This window comes from Oryctolagus cuniculus, chromosome 9 (assembly GCF_964237555.1).
Source record: "Oryctolagus cuniculus chromosome 9, mOryCun1.1, whole genome shotgun sequence".
Lineage (NCBI taxonomy): Eukaryota > Metazoa > Chordata > Mammalia > Lagomorpha > Leporidae > Oryctolagus > Oryctolagus cuniculus.
The window spans coordinates 80,551,656-80,576,446 of record NC_091440.1 but is presented as its reverse complement, the minus strand read 5'-3'; the positions used below and the strand labels follow the sequence as shown (position 1 = coordinate 80,576,446).

At 41.2% G+C, this 24,791-nt stretch overlaps 1 protein-coding gene across 6 annotated transcripts in view; it reads right to left on the bottom strand.

Annotated features, from left to right (window-relative positions):
- The window catches only part of STARD13 (StAR related lipid transfer domain containing 13), a 583,995-nt gene extending 560,230 nt beyond the window's left edge, over nucleotides 1-23,765 (bottom strand). Inside the window, exons 1-2 of one of the 6 annotated variants that reach the window (XM_070049030.1) lie at nucleotides 23,617-23,759; nucleotides 22,347-22,469 (exon numbers count right to left, since the gene is read on the bottom strand). The gene's annotated coding sequence lies outside the window, so the exon portion shown is untranslated. Of the gene's footprint in view, nucleotides 1-22,346; nucleotides 22,470-23,616 lie in introns of all 6 variants that reach the window. The other 5 variants (XM_017350153.3, XM_070049033.1, XM_070049034.1 and 2 more) reach the window with 5 other exon arrangements.
- Nucleotides 23,766-24,791: the final 1,026 nt, after the last annotated feature.

Sequence of the window (24,791 nt, the reverse complement as noted above, 5' to 3'; positions counted from 1 at the left end):
TACCCAACTCATTTACCTCCTTAACTGAGTGCTATTGGTATGAAATCTTAAAACGCAACATGGCGAAAATGTACCCTCTTGCTCCCTCCCCCCCCCCCACACCTTTGTTTTTGCTTTATTTGGTTTCTTTTGCATTTTTCTATCAGGGCTCTGGCTATGGAGAAAGACACTGATGCAGAATGCAGCAGCTATGTGGAGAAGAGTCCATTAAGCACTCATGGATTCAGTGGAAAGGAATTCAGGGGCTCTTGGAAGTTCTGCAAACTCCCACACATCTTGGCAATGGGCTGCTTGCACCTGCCTTGGCTCAGGAGTGGGAAAGTCAGGCAGAGCTTCTCTGGGGATGAAGCGGTGATGGGTTAGTTTGCGTTGTCACACAAAGGCTTAGACACAGGCACCAGGGCAGTCATTTTTTAACTTTAAAAGAATACACAGGTTCAATTTTTTTAAAAGTTAAATTTAAATAAGCTGTAACAAAATTCTGTCCAAAGGGTGGGGGCGAAAGAGTGTTAGGATATTATACTTGCACAGACTCCAGAACAATAAATGTTACATGCAAATGCTTTCAGAAAATAACTGGTGTCATATAACACAATGTTCTATTTAACTCACCGCCTTTTTAACAGAACTTTAGAAAAGTAACCTGTCCTGGGTAAAATTGAAAATTCAATGGTAAGGAAATTAATGCAATGAAAGTATACTATTCACAGTGGGTTCTCATTTTGTAGCTTATAATAACCATATAGAGAATTATGCAATCTACTTATAATACAAAATGAAAAAATTTAAATGAAATGGCTCTTTCAAAAAGTTTTCTATCAGTTCCAAATTAATTAAGAATATTTCTATATTTTACTGATGTTAGACCAACTCCTTCTCAATTTTGATGTCTGGAGTTACAGAAGGGTACCTTTACATCTCCCTTTGAAGGATTCAGCTGCATGCAAAAGTATTTGATCCCTTTGGAAGAAAGGGGAAAGACACAAAAATTCAAAGTGTTTTTCTTTTCATTTATATCATGGGACTCAAAACAAATTTTACCTCAAAGATATTTATCTCATTGACACTTAATGATTCCTGTGATTTGCTTTTGAGGAAAGAGAATACATTCAATATTTGTTGTTAACAAACAGCAACCTGTAGTGCACTTTGCTGATTTTCACTGTCCTGGATGACAGTCTGGGATTTCAGGCCAACAGAAGTCGACAGAGGTCATTCAGCAGCCCCTCCCTCCCCATCCCTTCTCCATCACCAGTGAACTATTTGACTTGCATCATACACTTTGCCTCCATGGATTGATTAAATTATTCTAATACTTGAGTACATCTTATTTTTTAAGACCAGCAACGATTGTTCCATTAACTTGAAACTATCTTGAAGGACCTTGAGCATGACCTAGGTCATGAAATCCCTGTCTGATGAAGTGATTATCTATGCAAGACACTGCATGGGGAAAAGCTTGCAAAGGTTTGGGTCCTGAAGAATTCTGCCTTCATGTTTGGCCAAAAAGGATCACAAAGCTTTTACTGATATACATGAAAAATAAACTGATTTTTTCCTGCTTATTTCCATTCTTCATAATTTACACTTGCTTGTATATTTCACCAGTCTCCCAGTGAGTATATTCATTTTTAAAATAATGCTAGGGCAATGAGAAGTGCGATGCTCTACAATAAAAGCAACCTCAGATCTTGTCCCACCTGCTGTTCCACCTGCATCCTTGGAGAAAGAAAGTGAAAACAACTGTCATTTGTTAAAAGCTTACCCTGGGCCTCACAGAAGGCTTTGTCAAATGAGCATTATTTTAATCTTTTCAACAACTCCCTTAGGTAAGTAAAATAATCCCTGTTTTCAAATGGGGAACTAAGCCTCAGAGAAAGTAATTGGCTTTCTGAGGCTCATCAGCTGGATGTGCAGAGGCAGGATCTGCATATTTACCTTTCAGGCTTGGGAGCCCGCATTCATCCCCTCCAGCAGGTTCTAGTGTCAGCAGGCCTGGGGCCAGATCGCAGTTCTGCCACTTACCACCCATGCAGACTTGGGACTCGGCTCTGTTTCCTGTTTGTAACACAGGAAAGAATCTATTCTGTCCAGAATATTGGAAGAATTCAACGGGAGCTTAACGCAGAGATGGATTTCCCTATATGAGTCTCTAAGTCAACATTCCTCCACTCTTTTCCTTGTCTGTGCCTCAGTTTCCTTTTCTTCCACTTTTCAGGTCCATGCTCAAAAATGATCCCTGGAGATGGCTTTTCTGTCAGTCTTAAGCACCACTGTGGGGAGCAACTCGGACTATACTGTTACTGGAATTAAGACTTATTCTATGCATCTGCTCTCCCACAATATGGCGCTGGGAGAGGAGAAAACAGCTTCTACACAGCTGCCTCCAGTTCGACCAATAACCTGCAGGAGCTGATCCTGCTCCTGATTGGAGGAGAGCAGCGTACTCGGCGTCTGGGTAGCAGAGTTGGGATTGGCGGAGGAGGACTATAAAGGAGGAGAGAGACGGCATGCACCAGGAACATCTATGGGGAACATCTATCTGAAGGAACACCTGTGCAGCCCCCGAGAAAGCCGGCCGGCGGTGTGCCGCTCCCCTGCGGAAGTGGGGAATGTGGCCAGGGGGAGCTGCCCTTCCACGGAGGTGGAAGGGACGGTAGCCAACCCAGGAAGAACCAGCAGCAAACCCGGGGAGGGCCGAGCAGACAGAAGAACAGCGCAGGGTCCTGTGTCGTTCCTCCATGAAGAGGGGGAGCGACATAATGGTGCCGTGACTCGGATATGAAGCCTAGGCAGGGTTCAGTGTTGCTCCTCCACGAAGACGGGGAGCGACACACCACACATGTCCCATCTCTCCCAGTCACTTTCTTTCATGTCATATTACATATTTCATGAGAGACACTTAGTACAATCTCTAATTATAATATTTGTCATTTCCTTGTCTATCACGCCTCTGGCCACACCAGAACATAAAGACCACGAAGGAATCTCCTCAGCATTTGCTCATTGTAGGATCTGTAGTCCTAAGCTAGCACCTGACATATCAGAAGTTCGAAATAAACACTAGTTTCATGAATATTTTCTTCCATCCATCCATCCGTCTACCCATCCATCCATCCGTCTACCCATCCATCCATCCATCTACCCATCTATCCATCTATCCATCCATGACCTCTCCTCAAAAGATCTCAAAACACTTTAAAATACATGTGAAGTCTAGATAATTTAGTTTTTAAATAAACAAAATGACCTTGGTGGTCAAGATAAAGAGATAACAAATGAAAGGTGTCTCAGACAGAAAGTAGCCATGAGTGCCTTTTACTCTAAAATACTTAAATAGAAGCAAGAAAAAGAAAAATAAGATACTCTTGAGAAAATAAGAATTAATAGTCATTATGAAAACCAGTTTATCTGAAGTTTTATTCTTCACAAGTATTTTTCAATGTTTCAGTACATTTTCTCAGGGAAATTTCATATTCATTTTTCTCCTGGCTCACAGGAGTTACTCCCAGCCACTTGAGTGCCAAGCCCAGAGAGTCAGAGAGCCATGTAAAAATTTGCAGCCTCAACTGCTTTCTATTGAGTTGCAGAGTGATAAATTGCCTCTCTTTCACTGGCCAGTAACAGCTTCCTATTAGGTTCGACACCTGAATGTGAAATGAGTCCAATTAAAGAAAAAAATCCTCCTTTAATGTCACAAGCCCTTTGGCACTTTAACCTAGAGACCTCTGCATGTCAAATTCTTAGACTAAAATGTCTCCTCAAGAATTGAGATGGAAGTGGAATTCAGTAACTGGGGTGCAGAGGTAAAACAGAAGCAATGTCACAGTGGGAGGTGTGCCCTGCTTTGTCCCTCCAAAGTTCTCTGTTAGAAGTGAAGCTCTAAGGAGATAGTCTTTAAGAGGTGGCGTCTGCGGAAGGTGATTGGGCCATGAAGACTCTACTTTCATGAATGAGATAAGTCCATTCAAAAGTTCAGGGTGAGTTCCGGAGCCCTTTCGTGCCCTTCTGTCAGGTGGGGACATCCTGTTAGTTCCCTCCAAGCAGGGCCACTTTGGAAACAGAGAGCTATCCTCACTAGATTCTGATCCTGTCTGCACCAGGATTGTGGGTTTCCAGCTTCTAGAGCTGTGAGAAGTAAATTTCGGTTGTTTATAAATGGCCAGTCTTGGGTAAATTGCTATGACAGCACATGTGCACTCAAACAAGATGGACCGTATCAAGGAGACTTCAGAGCTTGTCCGTTTCCACAGATACTGGCTATTATCACAAGGGTTTATGTTACTAAGAAACGTCCTTATTGTTTTTTAAATAAAATAATTTAGCAAGAAGCATAGTATTTTAGAGAGAGGATATAGCTTTGTTCTTTTTAATAACAGAATGTGATTTTTTCATTGACTACTTTTGGTATGCACAGTCTCACAATTGCAATGGTCTCAAACCATTCCCCAAACCAACTTTTATTGAAAATGAGAATTTAGCCACTATGAGAGTTATGAAATATAAAGGAAATGAAGTTTAAGTTTTCTACTTATGATATATTAAACTTGAGTGTCTGAAAACCAGCATGATCATCTTTCCAATTTGGGATAGTCTAATTTTATCTTCTTATACAAGAGTAGTAATTATTTATACCATTTTTTACTCTAATAAGTATCTGATTTGGACAACAAACTGTATAACCTGTTCACTCTCACAACATCCTGTTAAGCTTGGAGAACTTTTTGTAAAGAGAAGCCTGCTAGTCTCTGTTTCCCTGAAGCCTGACATCATGTCTGACGCAAGGTGTCTATGGCAGGTTGAAGAAGAATGCACGTTTCATGATGTAACTCTCAGCTAGTGTTGGGTTCCAGTTCCCTTCTTTGAGAATCTGTTCCAGCCTGTGACTTTTCCACTGACAGAATTTGTTGGAAGTGATTCTAGGCCAGCCTTGAACTTAATGTTCACCCTTTCTCTCAAAGTTCTTGAATTACTCTGGAACGGGAGAAAGTGGAGAGAAAACAAGAATGTGCCCAGCTGAGCCTGCCTTTGGCTGCCCTAATCAAGGCATCAGGCGTGTGATTGAAGCTTTCGTGGACAGGACAGATCAGCCACCAGCTGAACATCAACAAGGGACCCGAGCAACAGCAGGGGAGCCATGATGAAACAGACTTGACTAGCTGAGGCTCGCCTGAATTCTCAATCAACAAAACCATGAAATACAATATACCATTATTTTTTTCAAACACCAAGTATTTGTTCTACAATAATAGAAAACCAGAACAATAGCCTTCAATAAATATTCTTTGAACTGAAATAACGATCTTATTTATATGTATTTTTCTTCTCAGCTTAAGTTCCTCATAATTAGATTCATACAGGATAGAAATGAGACATAGGAATGTCAATAATTTAAATCATATTCAGCTTAATTTAACCCATTTTTTAAAAATATTTATTTATTTATTTATTTGAGAGGTAGAGTTACAGACAGTGAGACGGAGAGACAAAGGTCTTCCATCTGCTGGTGCACTCCCTAAATGGCCACAATGGCCAGAGCTGAGCCAATAAGAAGCCAAGAGCCAGGATCTTCTTCCAGGTCTCCCATAAGGGTACAGGGGCCTAAGTGCTTGGGCCACTTCTACTGCTTTCCCAGGCCACAGCGGAGAGCTGGCTCAGAAGTGGGGCAGCCAGGACTAGAACTGGAGCCCACATAGGATGCCACCACTGCAGGCAGAAAATTAACCCATACACATAGCACTGACCCCAATTTAACCCAATTTAAAGGTTATATTTTGGTGAAGATTAAGCTACAACTTAATAATTATACATGTGATAAAATCCCATGTAAATTCTAGATAAGTCATAATTTCTGGATATCTAAATCATAATCATCATGGAAAGCTACTCTGTAGCTGTTTACCATACTTTTTTCTTTTATCATAATCTACTTTTATTGGTACTAACGTAAAATGCTGAGAGAATCATGGTTCCACAAGGTAGAGAAATACATAAATTCTCAAACTATTTTGGTTTTCAAAGACAATATAACAGAGCACAAAATACATACATTGGTGACATATATTTTGGAGTCATTTATGACAGTTTCTAGATGTGATGGCTCAAGAACAAAATGCAAAGCAAAAATTAGATAACTTGGAACTCATCAAAATTAAAAATTAGTGTGCTTCAGAGGATACTGTGGGGAGCAGGGCCCGTCTCCCGCAACATGGCGGGGCGCCCGGGGGGCCAAATAAGTACTGAGACTATGGACAAATAAGTACTGAAACTACCGAGACTGGACTAGACCACTGAGATGATTGAGACTAACTTGATGCGCCTGATCTCCCATCATATGGCGCTGAGAGAGAGTAAACAAATCTTACACAGCTGCTTTGTTAATTAGCTGATTCCTGACCCAACCCCTTAAAAGGGGGAAAGAGACAACATGCACGGCCGCCCCCCCCCCCCCCAGAGTTGGTTGGAAGGCTCGCCGGTGCCGCTCCTCCGCGTGGGGGGGGGGGCAAACCCGGGAAGAGCCGGGGAAAGAGAACAGCGCAGGGTCCGGTGTTGTTCCTCCGCGAGTGGAGGAGTGACAGGATACTGTCAAAGTACAAAAATAACCCAGAATATCGGGAAAATATTTCCAAATCACCTATTTAATAAGGGAGCAGCTTAAGAATGTATAAAGAACTCTAGCAATTCAACAGTAAACAGTAAAGGAGAAATAATCCAATTTTAAAATGGGCTAAATATTTGAATAGACTTTTCTGAAGAAGATATACAAATAAGCACCATGTCCATGAAAAGTTGCCCGACAACGGTAGTCATTAGAGAGATGCAAATCATAATTAGAAATCACTTCACAGCCACTAGAATGGACATAACTAAAAAGACAGACAATAATGAAGAAATGGGATAGCAATTTTGGATACACAGTTTGGCTTCCTTGAACAGTTACACATAGAGTTACCATATGATCAAGCAATTCCTTTCCTACCTAGATATAGAAAAGACAATATGTGTTCATACAAGAATGTGCAATGCATATTGATAATGGTCAAATAGAGGAAACATCCCCACTCTGATCTGAGCTGAAATCAGAGCTGAAATAATCAACAGTTCTTTCAAAGAAAAAGTGCACTTATTAGCAAGAATTGATGGAATCTTTTTCATGAGCAATTTGGATGCACCCATCCAGAGGCTAAGATGTTATAGAAATGTATTGACATGAAAGTTTTAATAAATGGTGACTTTGTAAATCCTTAATTCGATTTCGAATTAAGATATTTGTAATCTCTTCCCTGTCAATCCAATCCAGCTCTTTTTTATTTATTTATTTTTTGACAGGCAGAGTTAGACAGAAAGAGAGAGAGCGAGAGAAAGGTCTTCCTTTTCTGTTGGTTCACCCCCCAAATGGCCGCTACAGCCGGCACACTGCGCCAATCCGAAACCAAGAGTCAGATGCTTCCTCCTGGTCTCCCAGGCAGGTGCAGGGCCCAAGCACTTGGACCATCCTCCGGTGCCCGGATGAGCCACAGCAGAGAGCTGGACTGGAAGAGGAGCAATCGGGACAGAATCCGGCGCCCCAACCAGGACTAGAACACGGGGTGCCGGCACCGCAGGTGGAGGATTAGGCTAGTGAGCCGCGGTGCCGGCCCCCAATCCAGCTCCAATCTCCCCAGGTAAGAGCCATCATCCCATTCTTTGTATTCCTGTAATACAAATATATGTCATTATTGAACATACATTACATCAATAGATGTTTATTTTTGTTTTTTAAGATTAGATGCATGCTTTTTAAGGGGCAACCCCTGTGTCTTTTTTGTCGTTGATTTCTGAGCATTTCATATAATAACTGGAACATAGTAGACATTTAATAAATGAATTGCTCCACAAATGCAAACTGTTGGTGCATTTCCACAGGTGCACAGGATAGACTCATCCAGAAGAGGGTTCAGGAGCTGATTCCCAGAACTGCTTTAGTGGTACTACAGGCCTGAAGTGTTGAGGGAAATGCTGTTGCTAACCCTGTTGAGAGATTTGCAAGAATATGCATAAAGTAGGGGAAAGAATTAGAAGGAGAGGTTCCTGACAAAGAAAAATTGAAGCAAGTTAATGCTGCCGAGCATTCTTTATCCTCATCAGCCTCACTCCTGCCTTTGCACTTACTCTTCTCCTCCCACTCCACCCCCATCTATTTGAGTGAGCAACATGGCCCCCTACTCCTTATCTACTTTTGCCTTTGGTTTTCTCCACAGCAATTGCCACTATGTATTCTAAACAATTTTTCTACTTATTGCCTCTCCCCGCTCCTGCCCAGCCAGAATCTAAACCCCAATGTGATATAGCTGGCTTTTCCCTGCTGTAGACCAAGCCCCCTGGAGATGGTGGCTGCTTGGTAATTCTTTATGGAAAGAAGGAAGGAAGGCAGTAGGGAAGGAATGGAAAAAAGAAGAATGGCAGAAAAAAAAAAAAAAGATCAGCCTAAAAGCTACCTAACATTTTTGCAAACCTCTTACAATCTTAATATATGGGGTTAAATTTCCATGGTTTTGTTTGACTAATAAACACTTTTGAAATTAAAATATCTGGATTTCTCATTTTAAAAAAAGTCAAATTATGAGCATTTCCAAAATGATCAGGTCTGGTCAAGCCAAGTCTGTGCTTCCATACCACACCAGCCATGCAGACCTGAATGGGCAGCTTACGAGGGACATAGGCTAAGGAATTATTTAAATTACATCAGCGCAGGCATTTGACCCAGTGGTTAAGATGCCACTCGGGATGCTGATGTCCTATATGAGAGTACCCAAGTTCAAGTCCTGGTTCTGCTTCTGAATCCAGCTTCCTGCTAATGCACATTCTGGTAGGCAGCAGGTGATGCCTTAAAACCTTGCACCCCTGCCTCCCATGTGGGAGACCTGGATTGAGTTCAGGATTCCTGGCTTAATCCTGGCCAAGCCTGGGCTATTGCAGGCCCTTGAGGAGTGAATCAGCAGATGGGAGATCTCCGTCTCTCTCTCTCTCTCTCTCTCTCCCTCTCAAATGAGTTAACTTTTGTTTATTCACTGACAATTTGGGGGCAGTTTCTGACTCAGCCTGAGGTATCTTTCTCTGAACGTACCTTCTACTCCATCCCAGTCATGTTTCACCTACTGAAGATACCAGGGATACAAAGGCAAATGTGTTTGTTGTGATGGAATTAGAGGCAGATCACATGTCTTCTTTAATTGAGCATGGAAGTGAAATCAGTAGGCTCATATTTTGGGGGAAACCCATGTTTCAAAATCTATATTTCAGGCATCAGTTGCAGCTGTTTTTTTCTTTTTTTTCTCTACAAGGATGACATTCTGGGCTAAGTAACCAAACTGAGTTTCTCTCTGCCTCCCATCCTGCCACAAGCCATATCATCTTGTGATTAAACCAAACATTGTGCAGGCTACATACTGGGAAATCATGTGAATAACCAAAATAAAATACTTAAATCTTGGTTGCTCATCGGTTTTAAGTCATAGCTGATGTGGTTTCACATGCTGTTCTTTGATAACAATCTGTGAATTCCAGAGATGCCAGCGCCTTGTTTGAACAGAGAATTTGAAAAGTTGAGAGGTCCTCAGGTGAACTATGAGGGAGGTGAGTGGAGGCCAGGTAGTGGGTGTGGTTGGTTCAGCTCTGCTGTGTGCCCAGGAAGCCATAGTTGGTAGGCCCCTACCCAAGGAGAGCTGTTATTTTTATTTTAGCTGATTTGTACTTGTGCAGCTTTTCTGAACTGAATTCACATTTCTTTATGCCAGGACATTGAGCAAAATTTCCTGGTTTTGAAATACAGTTATTATTATCTGTACCAGTTCTCACAGTTTCTCATTGATTAAGCAGAGATTACCAGCGTTGAAGCTTCCCTAATTGTTAAAATTTCTCCAGTTGTTAAAACATGTCTCATCATAATTCCATGATGGGAAGATTCCAGATCTTATGATTTGTCCGACTTGTTTTCCTTGTGCCTTCCCTGGTTGATGCTGACCAGGTGTTGGCCCTTGGTGATGCGTGTTTGCTTTCTTTGATAGCAACACCTGGTAGTGGTTCTCACTGCCTGGCCAGGGAGGAAGGACTGCTTAATCTGTGCTGTTTCTGGAGAGTGTTGCCTGCTTGGTAGGCTTGTCAAATCTAACAAAGGAAAATAGGGGCCACCTGTTTACACTTGAATTTTAGGCAAATAAAATACTGTGTACAAGTGGTTTCCAGGTGATATCTGAGATAGAAACTTCTACTAAAAACTTGTTTATCTGAAATTCACATTTAACTGAGTGTTTATATTTTTTCTGTAAACCCCATTCCCTGGATTTCTTTCAGGAAGGTTACTTAAAGAGATCTCATGGTTAGGGTCATTAACTAATGAAAACAGAATCAACTACTCTTGATAGTCCTGAAAATTGTAGGATGGGCAGTGACTGGGCAGGGAGGAGTGTACCTCTGTATGTAGGGAGCCACATGGGAGAAGGATGGAGAAGGGTATGAGGGCATGACTCCCAGAAAGGAAAAAAGTGTGATGCTGTCCTAATGTAGATAAAGGCTCACATATACCTCAGCATTAAGTAATTTATTTTTTGTATAACCTGAAAACTATCTATCAGAGTTTCCCAATCAGTACAGTTATTACACTTCTGTTAATTTGATTAGATGTTGATACCCAATAGCATGCATTCAAATGAAATGACAGTGTGCTTTCTCTTGAAAATGCTGCAATTGAAAGACCCCAGGGATGCTGGGCAGATACTGTTGGGAAACCTGAATACTCTTTTCCTAACCAGCCTTGACCAGAGGAGCTTGGAAGTCCAAGTGAAGCATGTGGCTGGCAAGGGCCCAGTATACCCCTCATTTGCTCTAGGACTCTTGACAAATCAAGTACTTTTGCTCTGCCTTCGCATTTCTCTGTCTTAATAGGGCTGTAAATCAAGTGTTTGTTAAGGACCTGAAGCAACACAGACCTGGATGAGTTTTTATTGAGGACATAAAAGCAGAGATCTCAATAGCAGTAAACAGAGATACAAGTTAAAGCAATACGTTGTTTTTTGTATAAATTTAATAAAGTTTTGCAAGTGTTATCAAACCCCATGTTGGTAAGAGTAAGGTGATATGTTTAGTTTCATTCATTACTGATAGTTTGAATTGATGCAAACTTTCTAGAAAATAAATTTCTATTATACAGTACTATTGCCTTCAATGATAGAAATCTTTGAAGTAGTTTCAGTAAATGATCCAAGATATTTTATAGACAAAAAAGTTGAAGGATCATTTTAAGAAATAAAAATGCTGCAATTTAACTGAATATTTAGTTGCTAGGGCATATCTGTTGTTGAAAAATGAATAGTATGCAGTCAGAAAATTAATATTATGGTGAACTTCAAAAACATAGGGAGATGCCTTTGTCATATTAACTAATAGCTATACAAAATATATTTAGTTTGGGATGAATCATATTAAAATAGTAGAAAGAGGACTGTCTTTGGATTTGCTGAAAATTCCCTTTAAGATACTCACAGCCTGTTGCATATGATGGAATTTAACATGGCTCTTTCTCACCTTAAAGAAATCTCACGTGGCTGGCGCCGCAGCACACTGGGTTAATCCTCTGCCTGCAGCGCTGGCACCCTGGGTTCTAGTCCCGATCGGGGTGCCAGATTCTGTCCCGGTTGCTCCTCTTCCAGGCCAGCTCTCTGCTGTGGCCCAGGAAAGCAGTGGAGGATGGCCCAAGTGCTTGGGTAATGTGTGTGTGCATGTTTCCCTCAGCTTTTGAATAAACTTTATCACTTTGTAGGTTGTGTTTGTACCTGTACTTAGAATTCCTCTCTAAGAGGCAAGAGCCTGAATAGGAATTTAGGTCCAACCTAACCCAAGTTCATTGTTTCATTCCAGCAGCTCCCTTCTCCTGTCAGCTCCTTTGTACTGGTTAACTTTGATAGAAAGGCAATGCCTAATAGGATTATTTCAGACAATGAAGTAATTACTACCTAGAATTTTTCCTCTGACTGGAGGAAGTACTTCTTTATTCTGGCTTTCCTATTTTTCTTTCCACGATGTGGCACACTAATGTTTAACCAACTGAAAGCTTTCTGGCTTTCAGAAGCAACCATTGAGAAAAGACTGATCTGAAATGAGAGAACAGGGACCCATTAAGCTTAAAATAAAATGAATTCCAAGTTCTGACTCTCTCCAACAGTCTGTTCGGTGCCATAACTTTGGGTTAATGAGAGTCCCAAGGGGCAAGGTCATAAGTCAATGACATTAGGTTTGTTCAGTGCAAGCTTTAGGCTGAATGTGTCAAAGGACTCTGCACTTGACCGCTGGGACCTGGAATAAACCAACACATAAAACAACTTCAGACTTGCCTCTGAAGGAAGAAAAGCGGCTGATGAAGTGAGAGTAGACCAAACATTCCTTTGACTCAAGGGCTTCTCATAGAACTGCTGGGAAGGGCATGACATGGTTCCTAATTTCAACAGGGAAGATATCTTCAGGTTGGCTCAATGGATTTCAGGAGAAATGGTGACGATTTCTCCAAATTCATTTTGCACTGCTGCTTGAGTGTTACTAATATATTGATCAGCATTTACTGTAGAGAGGAAGTGATCCATGAGATCATTTAAACAATTACTACACTGGGGCCGGCGCTGTGGCATGGCGAGTCAAGCTGCCGCCTGCAGAGCTGGCATCCCATATGTGTGCCGGTTCTAGTCCTGGCTGCTCCACTTCTGATCCAGCTCTCTGCTATGGCCTGGGAAAGCAGTAGAAGATGGCCCAAGTCCTTGGGCCCCTGCACCCACATGGGAGACCCAGAGGAAGCTCCTGGCTCATGGCTTTGGATCAGCGCAGCTCTGGCAATTGTGGCCAATTGGGGAGTGAACCAGCAGATGGAAGACATCTCTCTCTCTCTCTCTCTCTCTCTCTGTCTCATTCTCTCTGTGTAACTCTTTCAAATAAATAAATAAATCTTTAAAAAATTACTACACTGAGGTAGCAAGGAGACTCCTTGGTGACTTCAGCACAGCACTACAGTTGAAAGCAGGACTCCAGCCAGGGAGCTTGGGTTCGAATGCCAACTCCACCCTTTCACCTTCATTTCCTCAATGTTCTCCTATGCAAAAATAGGGAGAATTAAAGTATCTGCTGCATGGAGTGTTGTGAAGATTAAGTTGGCTAATATATTTAAAGAGCTTTAATTGTTTGAAAAACTAAGTGCTATTTAATGTTCGTTCATATTGTCACAGAATTTCACAAAGTGCTACATTAGATTAATTAGATGGTTTGCAAATGTATTATTAACCCCAGTAGAATCTGTGTACATTTGACAAATAGGAAGGCATTTACTTGGGAAACAGTGTGTGTTCAATCTTGACAGTGTTTGGTAGATATGTGTAGATCATATGCAGGTACTGAAAGTAGAGTCTCTCCTCTCACTACTGGTCCTAGTGTTTGGGAACTAAAATTGATCCATCTGTTTCTTTATCCCTTCAGCATCTGTTGATTAGTATCAGACACTACTTTAGGGACTGGAGATACAGCAGTAAACAAAGGAGTTTAAAAAAAAAACATAGGACACAGCAGGTTAAGCCATTGCTCGTGATGCCTGTATCTCATATTGGAGCACTAGTTGGAGTCCCGGGTATTCCACTTCCAACCCAGCTTCCTACTACTGTTCCTAGGAAATCAGCAGAAGATGGTCCAATTATTTGGGTCCCTACCACGATGGAGTTCCTGGTTTCAGCATGGCTAAGAACTGGCTATTGCAGGCATTTGGGAAGTGAACCAGCAGAAGGAAAATCAATCCTGCTCCCTGCTCCCAGGTCACTCTGCTGCTTAGATAAATAAATGAATTATCTTTTTTAAAAAATTTATTTGACAGAGTTATAGACAGTGAGAGAGAGAGAGAGACAGAGAGAAAGGTCTTCCTTCCATTGGTTCACCCCCCAAAATGGCTGCTATGGCCGGTGCTGGGCTGATCCAAAGCCAGGGGCCAGGTGCTTCTTCCAGGTCTCCCATGCGGGTGCAGGGCCCAGGCACTTGGTCCATCCTCCACCGCCTTCCCGGGCCACAGCAGAGAGCCAGACTGGAAGAGGAGCAACTGGGACTAGAACCTGGTGCCCATATGGAATGCCGGCCCCTCAGGCGGAAGAGTAACCAAGTGAGCCCCGGTGCTGGCCACATAAGTGAATTATCTTAAAAACAACTCCAGTCACACTGAAGTCATGAGGGCTTACACCTAGGATAACCATGAGCCTGTGAGGCTGCTGTTGTTCAGGACGAGGAAAGTGAGATCCAGGGAGTCCTCAGTGGGCTGTTCCATCACTCTGGCTGGTCCCAGATCCTCCTCATCCCGTTGGACTTTAAACATCCTTCTTTAACATGCAGTTCTATAAATGACCAAAAGATGCATTTGGGAATGGTGAAGTTGCATAAATGCCACCTGTTGTTCCTCATCTGATGAAATAGTGTGGGTCCAGGCCCCCTGGGGCCACCACACCCCTTGAGGCTCCTTCCCTCTCTGATCACATCTACCACACTGTGCCACTTCTGTTCCTCCATCTAAAGGCTTCTGAAAGCTTGAGAGATAGGCAAGGACAACAGTGATGATAAGGATGGGAGGACTTGACAATGCAAGCCTTACTAAGGGAGAGGCAGCTAGATCTTTTTTTTTTTTTTTTCTTTTTTTGACAGGCAGTGTGGACAGTGAGAGAGAGGGAGAGACAGAGAGAAAGGTCTTCCTTTTCCGCTGGTTCACCCCACAATGGCCACCGTGGCCGGCGCACCACGCTGATCCGAAGCCAGGAACCAGGTACTTATCCTGGTCTCCCATGCGGATGCAGGGCCCAAGGACTTAGGCCATCCTCCACTTGCCCATCTCTCCACAGCAAAGAGCTGGACAGGAAGAGGAGCAATCGGGACAGGACCGGTGCCCTGACTGGAACTAGGACCCGGTGTGCCGGCGCTGCAGGCGGAGGATTAGCCTAGTGAGCTGCTGCGCCGGAGGCAGCTAGATCTGGAGAATTTCAAGCTTCATTCTCCATCTACCAGGAAGGTGTGCTTCTGTGTCCTTTGGGATAAAATGCCCAAGTGGTTTTTACTCCCTTTGTAGACTCTTCGGGCTACACCCTGTTGTGTTCAAAATCACCTACTTTGCTCTCTCTACTTTGCTTGACATTTATGTCATTTTCTTGTTAGTGCAGAGAGGTTTGCGGGCAGTTAAGGAGACAGTTTTACGTGTGTGTGTGTACGTGCATGTGTGTGTGTGCGCGTGTGCACTTGTACGTGTCCATTTAGCTTTCCCTCAGTTGCATTTCTTCGTTTCTGAGACACCATCCTCTGTGGGATGCACCATTAGATTATGTATCTCTAAGAAAGAAAAAAGTCAGTTAAATTATCACTTGCCATCTGTTATAAAATGCATCCCAAGTTCAGAGATGTAAAAAAGTGAAAAGGGCTTCAAAAACCATGCATTGATAAAAATATTTACCATGCAATCTATTACACATTTTTTATTTTACTGGATTCTGAATAATTGTCGCATTGAAGTACTTTGGGTATAGTTGTTTCAAATATCCATAAAAAAAAATGGAGCCTGAGGAAAAACCAAAGTGCTGAATCCAAGTCCCAGGAGCAGGCAGGGAGATTGATGGTTAACATGCTCCTGTCCCACATTGTAGCGCCTGGGTTCAATTCCCACCTCTGGCTCCCAGCTTCAGTTTTCTGCTAACGAATACACTGGGTAGCAGCAGGTGATGGCTCAAGTAGTTGGTTTCCTGCAACACGGGAGACCTGGATTGGGTTCCTGACTCCAGCTTCGGCTCCAGCCCAACCCCTAGCTATTTTGGGCATTTGGGGTGTGAACCAGTGGAGGATGTGAGCTCTCTGTGTATATCTGTCTCCTGCTCTCTGCTTTTCAAATAAACAAATTTCCTGGTCTTTTATTAGAGGTACAAACTGAAATACTTATAGATAAGTGAATGATGTCTTGGGTTTGCTTAACAAGAATTCTGGTGGTGGGTGTTATAGAAGAGCATGGATGAGACTGTCCGTTATTGTGCAAGCTGGATTATAAGTACATAGGGGCTTGTTATTCTATTCTCTTAAAACTCTATGGGGAAAAAAGGACTTCTGTCTGTGCAGTAGTGACAGAACCTCCCAGGAATAAGATCGGGCTCCCATGGGTCCAGGAGTTTATGCTCCAGGTGGTGGGTTCTGGGAGGAAATGAAAGGGAATAAGTTTTTGGACACTGTGAGTGAGGAAGTGATACTTATTGCCATGAAGAGTCTTCAGAGAGCTCATGGGAAATGGGCAGTGTGAGAAAGCTACACATGGACTGTGTTTTGAACCAAAATAAACTTAGTTTGATTCCATTTTTTTCATGAACCTTTTGGTGTACCCCAGAGTCCTTTGTCTTTCTTCAGACTACCTTATTTTGTTGAAGCTGCCTGGATGTTACCTTTTATTACAGCAATAATTAATCCTCATAATTGTACCTAGCCTGAAGGTCATGTTCTACTTTATAGCAATGTTGGCTCAGCCTTAGGGGGTGTAGAGGGTTAATAGCAGCTAGTTAAAAATACTGTAATGTGAATTTAAAAGATGTTATCTCAAGAACTAAAAAAAGAAAGATAAGGAGAGGGAAGGAAGGAGGGAGTACAAGAGGGGGAGGGAGGGAGGAAGAGAGGGAGGGAAGAAGGGATTATCATTATATTCTTAGAATTGTATCTATGAACTATATTGAATCTGTTGAAAGCTAATTAAAAATTAAAAAAATTAAAAAAATAGCAATGATTACAAGTAAAATTGTCATTGAATGATCCAGCCATTGTGCTATGTAGTTCACCATACATTGTTTTATTTAATTCTCAAGACAACCCTAATAGTTAATACTGTTATTATCATCTCTATTTTTACCCATGGAAAAATAGACTGAGATATGCACTTCTCAAAGCAGGCGAGTGACAGGGCCTGAATTTTATCCTAAGTTGACTCTAAGTCATACCTATGAATTGCTTTATTTCCAATTATACCAAATTAACAACAGTGGAAATCTGGGTGGCACTGTGGTGCAGTGAGTTTAGCCACCACGTGTGAAGCTGGATTCTGTATCCAAGTGCCAGTTTGAGTTCCAGCAGTTCAGCTTCTGAGGTAGCTCTCTGCTAATGTGCCAGGGAAAGCAGACGATGATAGTTCAGGTAGTTGGACCCAGATGGAATTCCTGGTCCCTGCCTTCAGCTTGGTTCAACTCCAACCTTTTCTCTCTGTCGCTACCTCTCTCCGTCAATCTGCCTTTCAAATAAATAAAAATAAATCTTAAAAAAAGAAAAAAAAGAATGGGGTCAGGTACTGTAGACTAGTGGGTAAAACTGCTGCCTGCAATGCTGGCATCTTAAATGAGCACCAGTTCGAGTCCCAGTTGCTCCACTTTCAATCCAGCTGCCTGTTACTGGTTTGGGAAAAGTAGAGGAAAATGGCCCAAGTGTTTGGACCCCTGCCACCCAGGTGGGAGACCTGGATGAAGCTGCTGGCTCTGGCCATTGCAGCCATCTGAGGAATGAAACAGTGGATAGAAGCTTGCTCTCTCTCTCTCTCTCCGTCTCTCCTCCTCTCTCTGTAACTCTTTCAAATAAATAAATAAATGAACCTTAAAAAAAAGATAAAAAAAAAATAAGAGCAATGGAAATCAGACCCTGCTGATTCCCTGCTGAGAATCACTTGCAGAATCTAAAAACTCAAGTCTCCAGCCAGTAATGAGCAGATGCAAACAGGAGCAAAGGAATAGAGGCATAAGAAATGAACCCTTGTAGAAACAAATAAAAAGGAATGCAGACACCTCTATTCAGTACATATACAGTTCTGTGGATGGTTTGCATCCCTTCCTTCTGAGTCATTAAGCCCATCAGAGTGTGCTCCTGCTTTCTCAAGTCTCTGGTGTCTGCTCTCAGCTAATGTGTAGCACACCATCTCCAAGATCTCAGATGGTCTTTGTCCACCTGCACAGCTTGTTCCACTCGATCTGGAAGCCTGCCCATGCTCACTGCCATAATACATATTCTCATATATATATATAATTAATATATATTCACACATACACACATGCCATATATATATATATATATGCATATATCACGAAGCCTTCTCCCTGAAAGACCCTGACCATCCAATCATACTCTGATATAAAAATATAATCATTATTCTTTATGCTTTGTATAGATTTGAAGATTGCTCCTGTAATCTACTACCTTCCATATCAGCCCACAGATGCCTTTATAACATTGAAATAAGAAGAAATTTTGGAGTGGTAAGTCTTGGAATAATCATTCGGATTAGCTAATCATTTGTTCTGCAGGGTAGCCAAGGATGACACGTGAACTAACAAGCAAAGAAAGTCTTATGAGGGATGGGGTTGTGGTAGCACAAGATTTAGCATAGTGGATATCCTTACACTACTCTCTACATTTTTAATAATGTCACCAAAGTTCACACTAAACTTTTGTGGAGCGTTCAGTGAATCCTTCATGGTATCACTGTAGACAAGATTAAGAAATATGGGCCAAGTTAATGCAATTAGGCAGATTAATAATTGGTTTGATGCACATACGGAGGATAACACATTGTCTGCTTTGGATATGCCATATGGAATTTGCTTTCCAATAAAATCCTAAAGTCTTATTTCACAAACACAGATTCTTCCAGGGAGGACTAGTATACTCATGCCAATAAATCAAAACAAATAACCTTATATTTAATCACTGTTATATAGGTGTAGACCTATCTAGTTTATTATTCTAACCTGTTAAGATCTGTTTGGATTCTTATACTGTTAACACATGAACATATTATTCTTTTTGGCTTTCTATCCATAAATTTGTTAAGCATTCATTAATCCAAGACACTGATAGAAGTACTTCTTGAGAAAGGATGAATAATAGAGTTTTGATAAGTCATTTCCCTCTCTCAAGTTCTAGTAAGCCCTGTTTAAATATGCCCGTCAACCAATTATTAATCTGCGTAATTGCTTTTTCTTGGACCATGTTTCTTAATCCTGTCTCCAACAATGCTATGAATGATTTACAAAATGCCCCACTAAAGTTCAAGTGATTTTGTTTATTGCTTTTCCTATTGTTTCTCACTAATTTGGCCAGCTTCAATTTTGCTAAAAGCAATTCAACAAAAATCAATTTGGACAAAAAGATAATGTAGAATAATTGAAAAAAATATAAAAATTCAGCAATTAATTAGAAGAATGCAATGTCCAATGATTGTTGGATTTATTCAAAATATTATGCTAGTCTCCAAATATCATATGGTAAGAGATCACAATAAAAGCATATGAGATGGCTGATAAAGAACTTCTAAGATCAATCCCATTCACAATAGCTACAAAAAACTTAAATACCTTGGAATAAATTTTACCACATACATCAAAGATCTCTACAATGAAAATTACAAAACATTAAAGAAAGAAATAGAAGAAGGCATAAAAAATGGACAAATCTTCCATGGATTGGTAGAATCAGTATCATCAAAATGTCATACTACAGAAAGCAATTTACAGATTCAATGTGATTCCAATCAAAACATCAAGGATATTCTTCTCAGGTCTAGGAAAAATGATGTTGAAATTCATATGGAATCACAGGAGACTCCACAAAGCTAAAGCAATCTAATACAACAAATACAAAGGTGTAGGCATCACAATACCAGATTTTAAGACATACTTCAGGGCAGTTATAATCAAAATAACCTGGTACCAGCAAAAAACAAAACAAAACAAACAACAGAAACCAAACCAAACCAAACCAGACTGATAGACCAATGGAACAGAATAGAAACTCCAGAAATTAATCACACATCTACAGCTAACTTATATTTGACAAATGAGCTAAAATCAATTCCTGGAGCAAGGACAGTCTCTTCAACAAATGGTCCTGGGAAAACTGAATCTGCACATGCAGAAGTATGAAGCATGAAACAAGATCCCTGCCTTACACATCACACAAAAATCCACTCAAAATGTATCAAAGACCTAAACCTATATCCTGACACCATCAAATTATTAGAGGACAATGGGGAAACTCTGTAAGACATTGGCATAGGCAAAGACTTCTTGGAAAAGGCTCCAGAAGCACAGGCAATCAAAGCCGAAATTGACAGACGAGATTACATCAAATCGAGAAGCTTCTGCACTGCAAATGGTTTGAGGGTGAATTTAGTATAAATGATGATAAACATAAAAGTTCTGAAAATTATAAGATAATGTTTAAACAGAGTGTTATAAGCATGATGATAAACATAAAAGTTCTGAAAATTAAAAGATAATATTTAAACAGAGTGTTATAAAGCTGTTTTGTGACACATACTTGAATATTTAATGATGGGAGACATTTACTTTTGACCAATTTATTGTGATGACCAATTTGTTTGACCAAGTTACTTTTGGCTAAGTAACAGGCTATACATTACTAGATGACAGTACTATAAAGAAAAACAATGTGACCATTATGACAATTTCCTACTTGGTGGATCTTTACTGGAGTCTAGAGATCCATGGGTAGCTCTTTGGGATGTCTGCAAATCACTCCTTGAATGACTCATTTTAGAATCTTGCCATTTTGAGAAACATTTACAGTATGCATAAGTTCCTCTCAAAGTGATCTAAAGACACCAATGTGGAACAGCTCCCTATTTGAAAATAAATGCTGACACAATAAGTTAAATGCTGTCCAAGCATTTATCCTCAATATTTCATGCTGATTCTCAAGGAAATTGCTCAACTTCTCTATTCTCTGGCATCTCCACAGAATCAATTCAAAAACAATACATTCTTTTAACATCTTCTCTCCCTATAGATTTCCCAATGTTATCTTTCCCTTGACCCATCTTACTGGTATTACTATTATTTTTTAAAATCAGTGCAATTCCAGGGACTGTAAGTGTAGCTTGGCCCTGCTCATGGTCTACAGATACAACCATTTAAGAAGGAAAGTGTACAAGGGTTACAAGAAGTTCCTCTAAATTGCCCCTAAATTGTTTGTGAGTCTTGTTAGTGCTACTACCAGGCATGTGGGTGGCAGATCACACTTTTCATGGTTTTACCTAATATACCACATTGTATAAAACAGAATATCTAAATTATTTTCCATCTTATCTGTAAGAGGATTACTAACTTTTAATATAATAGCACCTGCTGCCTTGGGATTTATTTATAGAATAATCATATATCTTATGTTGTTCACATACAGTTACACACTTAAGTAATCAGTGGAAACTCATAGATTGAAGGATTCTTCAAATGGAACATGAAATCATAATAAATTTCAGCAGTTTCCTTAGTCAGTCATTTATTCAATCAAAAAATTAAAATATCAAAAACAAAGAAAGCTATCTCTAGAGATAAATGACAGGCTTTAACCGTGAGTTATTTAATGGTAGTGATTTCACGAGATTTTGGTTGTTAAACCAGACAGAACCTTTATTCCTAGGTTGAATGATTCTGGTGCCTTTGGCTACCTTTTGGGGACTGGCTCCCAAGTAGTCTTTCTGGGAGCAGGCTGACCCAGATGCAAAACACAAGAACCCAATTGACCCTTTCAGTAGAGAAGATGCTAGCTTTGGTAAAAGAAATCTCGAGACATTTTCTGGAGAAAATTGATTAGGCAATTTTTCCTGAACTGACATAGGCAATATATTTCACTTTTGCACACCCCCCCCCCTTTTCCTTCTTCTTCTTTTATTAGATCAAGAAAAGAAATGCCTGAGAATGGCTCTGATGTGTCTGGTTAATGAAACTAACACATTTCTTAAATATTTATTCTCACGTACAGGGTATTTGGATTGCAGATGTGTAGAAATGTTGTCAAGTTAAAAATAACTCTTCCAGGGAGGCAATGGTGCATTGGAATGCAAGCCCAAGCTCACTGCTCTCCTTCAGCGCCTACACCCTGGGTGTCCTCAGTGCACAAAGTAAACAGCCCCAGCTTTGCCTTCTTAGGAACCCTCAGCTTTCTCCTTGAGCCATTAAAAAAAATGTAAGCTGACACTACTAAGAAGCAGGCCAACAAGAGAGGGAGAAAAATCTTCAGACAGCCACTCAGTTCCAGGGACCCCCACATTCCTGAATGTGTGCCTGGTGGGAACATTTTCTTCCCCAAATCTAGGCCAAAGGAAGCTAACATTCAAATCCTGAGAGTGGACGAGTGTGTCGCTTAACTCTGTGCAGCCTCTTAGCAGTGTGCAGCAAAACACAGGCCCATGAGACTACCTGAGGTCAGGTGAGGCAGCCTGGTCCTGGAAAGTGAAGGAAGACGGGTTCTGGGTTAAGTGTACGTGCGTCCCCTACCCCAACTGTTGGCCTTCAGACTTTAGGTAGAGCGTCCTCTGGAGTTTGTCTTCTCAGTCTGTACAAAGAGGGAACCCACGTTGCAGGAGTGTGCACTGGGGACTTCTATATAAACATGAAGTGCTGTCACTGGGGAGAAAAGCAATTGAGAAAGCCTGTGTCTGCTTTGGGTGGAGGGGGGCGGGGCAGATTGGTGCTCTCAGGTGAGGTACATGAAAGGAGGTTTGGCGATCTCAGGGGCCACTTGAGATTACCACTCATTTAGCCCCTGCGTGTCTGACAAAGGTAAAGTAGGAGAGTAGGAACAGGTGCACCGAGATTTAAGAAAATAAAAACAGCGTCGCTGTAGTCTACACTTTCTCTTGTAAGGTCTCCAGAGTACAAAAAGAAGATTCAACATCTTATTTTCCACTAGGACAGATACATATGCTACAGCTACGCCCTCTTAGAAACAGATCAGCTAGATAGCTAAAAACATTGATTTCCCACCTTTGGAGTCAGGTCAGTCTTGAATAAGGATGTTAAAAGGTTCTGTAATTTCTACAGAGAGCTTGGATTTCATTTACAACATCAGACAACTAAGTGCCTTACATATTGTTGAACTTGTTCTCCATTGTTTTATGTTAGACAAATCCCTGGCTCTTAGTCCGTGCTGTAATAATTTCCAACTTCTCAATTGAATTTGCCACCATTACAAGGAACTGGCCTAAAGGCACCAACACCTGATCCCAACAGATTTCCCCTGTGTCAGAGAAGCGCCAATACAAGTGTAGCAGCAGGGTTTAACCAAACTCTTCCTGTGCCCAAGCAACATTTAGGATAGTTAGGATAAAGACCCACAGATCTAGACTGACATTTGTTACAATTCCACTGAGATTTTATCTTTATGGGATTGATTCTATGCTGAGACTGGTTTTCAAGTGACAAAGACAATTTGTTCCCATTTTAAAACAATTTAAAGATTACACTGCCTGAGAACAGCAAGAAAACCCAGCCCACTGTGGACGCTTCAACACTTAAAAAATAAGTTCACAAATCTACATGACCATTTCATTACAGAAGACTTTTTTTTTATGCAGTGTCTTTCTCTTTTTCTTTAAAAAAAAAAAAGAGCTGTGTGTGTAGTTTTGACAGTGAGCTGTTATTCTTAAAGGCGGGAGGTTAGGCAGCTTGTTAAAGTTTCACATTAAGCAAGGAAGAGTTTCCAAGAAAGTCCTCATATTACACACATAGTTTCAAAGTTCAAGAATTATGGCTGAGCTCTGCTTACCTTTACAATTCGCTCCGAAGCAGTCTTTACGTTTAAAGGAGTATATCAAAGTTGCAGGATTTATTTTCTTGCATTGAAGTCTAGGCTGTCACAGCAGCGGCTCCCTGGGAGGAACCAGCCTCCTCTTCTGAATACCAATGAGAAGACCAGAGAGCACATGTGGGAAGTGGCTTCCCCGAAAGGCTGTCACAGCCTGCACACGCTCTTTGTGTCAGAGGTGCCAAATTGACTTCGGTGTGAGTCTCACAAGGCACCTCCTTGTGAGATCCTGGGCATCTCTTGGGGAAGAGAAGGGTTATAAAACTTTCTATCCAATCTGAAGTTGTCCTACTTCTGTTGAGATGTCCCTCTCAATTCATTGAAAATAAAGAGGATTTTAGGATTGCCATTAATTAGTTTCCTGGAAACGAGCGAAACTATTAAGAATCCACCAGTGCATTGAGATAAGAGGGAAGGTGTATCTTCTAGCCTTTGACTACTGTTCCTAGGCAGTGGGAAGGCGTGGTCTATAGTGACAGCTCCCTGTCAGCACTTAGAAAAATGCCTACCCCACTAGAACTACCAGGATGTGTTAGTGGAAGGAAGATCATGATTACACGAAGGCGGTAATGTTTGTTCACTATGATCCACCAGGACCAAGAGTAAAACGAAACTGTTCTGTGTTATAAAATCCATGACATACCTTCTGCTAGGACATAGATATGCAATGACCAGAAATCTATGTGACTGTTTCTTATCTGTGCATTTATCCACCTGCTGCAATGTGCCACAGGGAAGAAAAGAGGTATTTGGTGAAAAGAAAAGTATCAAGTTAAAATAATGAAACCTCTGCAAAACCAGAAGGCTAAGAATCAAGCCACGATTCCTCTTTGCAAGGAGCTTGATAGTGTTCAGCTGGGCTACCCTCATTGCTGGGATGCTAGCCCGAAGAAGAAAGACAGAACCTGGAGGTAGAAAGTAGCACCTATCAGGCCGGTGCTGTGGTGTAGTAGGTTAAGCTTCCGTCTGCAATACTAGCATTCCATATGGGTGCTGGTTCAAGTCCAGGCCGCTCCATTTCCAAACAAGCTCCTTGCTAAAGTGCCTGGGAAAGCAGTGGAAGATGCCCCAAATGTTTGAGCTCCTGTACGCATGTGAGAGACCCAAAAGAAGCCTCTGGTTTGGTCTGGCCCAGT